This window comes from Zea mays, chromosome 6 (assembly GCF_902167145.1).
Source record: "Zea mays cultivar B73 chromosome 6, Zm-B73-REFERENCE-NAM-5.0, whole genome shotgun sequence".
Classification (NCBI taxonomy): domain Eukaryota; kingdom Viridiplantae; phylum Streptophyta; class Magnoliopsida; order Poales; family Poaceae; genus Zea; species Zea mays.
The window spans coordinates 39,645,679-39,649,769 of NC_050101.1; positions in this window are offsets into that span (position 1 = coordinate 39,645,679).

Here is a 4,091-nt window from a genome sequence, read left to right on the forward strand (position 1 = left end):
GGTATCTGAGTGCCCAGCGTCCTGTGTTAAGGACGCATGTGCCCTCAGACATCTAGGTTATCCCCGAAATATTCCCATAAAGCGGGGTTACATACCGTAATTACAGGAATGCCTTTACAAATTAGGCCCGTAACGCGCAGCGGCCACGCAGGGCCTGTTACAATGGGCCGGATCACACGTGGGCCTCCATGCTAGACGAGGTCGCAAGATGGGACGACCTCGTCACAGGTCTTCGTCCGATGACGTATGGGACGAAGGGTGAGCCTGCCCGTTGTCTTGTCTCCGTTGGTCCGACGATTACGGCGAAGGCATCGAGCGAAGGGTGGCGTCTTCGCATTCGCCCCAACATTTGCCCTCCGAGGGACCAGTTCGACTAAGTCATCCAGTGCCGAAGACGTCGCTAGATGGCAGAGACGCTGCCCTCGCTCGAAGTGGTTCCGTGGGGGTTTTTGACATGACCGTTGATTGACACCGTACTGTTGGACTGCGGGTTTCCCGAAGCGCCGCGCCCTGTGTATAAAAGGGGGCGGGGGGCGGCGCATTTTGAACTTTATCTTTCCGCGCTCCGTGAAAACCCTAGCCGCCTTTTCCACCTTCTTGCTGCTCGTCTGCCCTCCTTGCTCTTGTTCGCCGGAGATCTGGCACGAGTGAAGCAGACCGCCCGCCGCCGTCGACGGTACGTAGCGATGCCGACATCTTCTTCTTCTGCTGCCGCTACGCCGCCGGCCGACGCGTCGTCTGAGGAGACGCTGAGCACTGTGGCGGCAGAGGAGTTGCGCGTCGGCGATACGGTGGATTTCGGTGTGTCGCGGATGTCCTCGGTCCGCGTGCAAGATATGCAGCGGCTTGGTTACTTTGGCGGCGGAGTCGCTCGTGTCCCGGGGACGGAGGAGGTCCCCGAGCCGGAAGGCGAGTTGGTTGTGTTCGAGGCGTTCTTTGCCGCTGGTCTTCGCCTGCCTGCGCACCGATTTGTGGGAGAAGTCCTGCGTAGATTTAACGTTCAGATCCATCAGCTGACTCCGAATGCCGTGGTGGCTCTGTCGAAGTATGTCTGGGCGACGACTTCGTACGGTGGACAGCCATCTGTCGAAGTCTTCGCGAAGTACTATTGCCTGCACTGGCAGAAGAGGATGATCGGAAATGAAGTTGACCAGTTTGGGTCCTGTACATTTACGCCGAAGACCGGCAAGACCTCGATGGAGGTAGTTGAGTTGGTTCCTTGCGCCCGCAACAAGTGGGGCAACTGGCATGAGTTTTGGTTCTACGTCGCGGAGGGCACAGTCGAAGACCATCCGGGGCTCCCCGTGGCCGAGATGTGCTCGCATTATTACTCAGCATACCCGTCGTTTGAAGTGGCGGAGGAGGATGCGGACGAAGGGGCCCTTCGGTGCGCCGTCGGCCTGAGCAGCGGGCGTGATTTGGTTGAGGAGTTTGTGGCGTACGGGGTATGGCCTTTGGCGCATGGCTGGGCGTTGGGCGAAGTATGCCCTCGCCAGATGCCTTCCCATGGTGGGAAGCTGGTGCGAAGTCCCGCCTTCGCGCTGGATCTGCATAGCCGCGATCCGGCCGCCTTTGTGCGTGAGGCGGAGGATGGGGCAGTGCGGATCGTCGGTCGGTACGTGCCGAAGACAGAGGGCCAGCGTAGCTGGGATATTCGCGGGTCTAATGACCGCTTGAACAGGGTTTTCGAGTTGAACCGTCTGCCATATGGCGGTTATCCCGGCCAAGACGATGTGGATCGTCGCGGGAAGAAACCGGTGGTAGAGACTGGAGACGACCCCGCGCCGGCGGCCGCCTCGTCCTCTAAGAAGAGGAAACTAGGTATTGCTATGGGAGGACTGGGGGTTTCTGATGGTTTCGCTCGGGAATTAATGAGGACATGCGCGGCCCCGGGGGGAAGGATGTCTTCGCCCGAGCGCCAGGAGTCTTCGGCGCGGATGCTGAGGGTTACCGGGGGTTGGTGGCCTAAGAATGTTCCTATCCCCCGCGCGGCCGGCGAAGACTTTTTTACATCTCGCATGGTTCGTGATTGGAAAGTGTTTCCTTATGGGCGAAATATTGCTGCTGCTGTGTCGGCAGTGATGGACAAGGATCGTCAGGGAGCTGCGCAGAAGCGCCAGGCAGTCGTCAGGCTTCATGAGGGCAGGCCGAAGAGGCCGCGGGGGGCTGCGAAGGCTGCTGCCCCCGGCGGAAGCCAGCCGCCGCTGGCGGCGAAGTCGGCCGTCCCTGCATCCAACAGGGCACAGGAGGCTGCGAAGGCCGCTGCCGCCGGTGGTTCCAAGTCTGTGAAGGCCGCCCCTGTGTCCAGCAGGGTGCCGGAGGCTGCGAAGGCGGCCCGAGAGTTGCCGCCGGGCAAGCGCGTCGCGGACTTCGCCACCGACATTAGTGTGGAAGATTATCTTGTTGGTAAGTCGTTGGCTCGGGTTTTTTTTGTTAATCTGTTGATACGTCGTAGGGTCGGACGAAGGCCAACTTGTTGTTGTTCCACCTGCCGTGGCGACCGCGGTGGCTGCCATGGTGCCCAGGGCGAAGGGCAGTGCTCTTAGTGCCGGTGGCGAGATACCGGCACTCACTGCCGTCAGGGACGAGGCGGGTGCTGTGTCCCGCCGGCTGAAGGAGCTGAAGGAGGCACTAAGTCAGTTACGTTGAGCTAGACTTCGGTTTTTTACCGACTTCGTTGGGGCTGTGGTCTTATGTGTGTTTTATAGGCGGCTGACTTCGCAGACCGCGCGGCATCGGGGGCCCTGACGGCAGTTGTGTCTGCCGAAGTCGAGAGACTTCAGACGGAACATGCTGACGCTGTCCGAGAAAAGTCGGCCGCCGACAGCAAGTGCCGCAAGCTGGCGGATAAGGTGGCCGCGCTGGAGGGTGAGAGGACTGACCTCCGGTGCCAACTGGCGGAGGAAAGGAAGGAGGCTAATGAGGCCCTCGCCAAGGCGCAGTCTGCGCAGGCGGAGGCCACTTTGGCGCGGGCGGAGGGCAGTCTTGCCAAGCAGCGCGCTGAGGAGTTGGAGGGGCGGCTCAACGCTCTGCAGACCCGTGTGGAGAGGGCTGAGGCTTCGATGCGCTCGGAGGCTGAGCGGACACGCAAACAGCTTATGGATTCATACCATGAGCTGGGCGCGCGGACCGCTGACTTCGAAGTGCCGGACCGGGAGCCCGGACTTCGCTGCCTCGAGTGGATACAGGAGGAGTTGCTGGCGCTCCCTGCCATCATGGAGGGGTTTATGTCCTATGCCTCCCTGGTCACTTGCGAGGGGGCGATGAACGCGCTCTCTCGCGAAGGGTGCCGGCACTATGAGGTCTTCGACCAAGCTGATGAGGATTTCGAGCGCGATATTTACAAGGTTGAGGACCCTGTGGTGAAGGAATCCACGGGAGCCCTCTATGACCGGATGTGGGGCCCCCACGGTCGGGAGGTGGTCAGGGAGTGGGCCGAGACGGCGAGGGGTCAGGTAATGTTTGGCTTTTGTTTGGTGTTTGTGGAATGTGGGTTATATGTGGGTTTGCTGAATCTGTGTGTTGTGTCTCAGGCGGCGCGTGGCGAGAGGGTGGATGACTTCGGGGCTTTGAACAGCGCGTAGCCTGACTCGGAGTTGAACCCGCTGGTGGCTGCGTCCGAGACCGCCCCGGAGCTGCCCTCGGAAACCGTCGAAGGCGTTCCCGATGCTCCCGCAACCACTGCGGCCGGCGGAGGCCCGTCGCCAACTGCCGCGCCGAGGACTGAGGATCCTGTGAAGGTGGCGGCGGAGCCGGCAGCGGAGGCTCCCGCGACGGCTGGGTCTTCGCAGGTGGCTTAGTGGGTGTGGGTAGTTAGGGAATTTTGGATATGTTGCTGAACCTTGGTTGTTGCGTAGGTTCAAGATTTTGGGCCTGCGCACGCAACCGCTACTGCTAATTTTTTGGTGGCTTCGACCGTGGATGATGGGAATAAATCGGATGAGTCTGCATCTAAGTTTTCTGATTTTGGTGACTCTGGGAGCTCGGTTGAGTGGACCAAAGAGTCGTCGGATGAGGACTTGGACTACTTTGCGGCCTTGGATGTGGCAGCGGCGGAGGCTTCGCCGCCTGCTGCGGATGCTGAAGTTGTG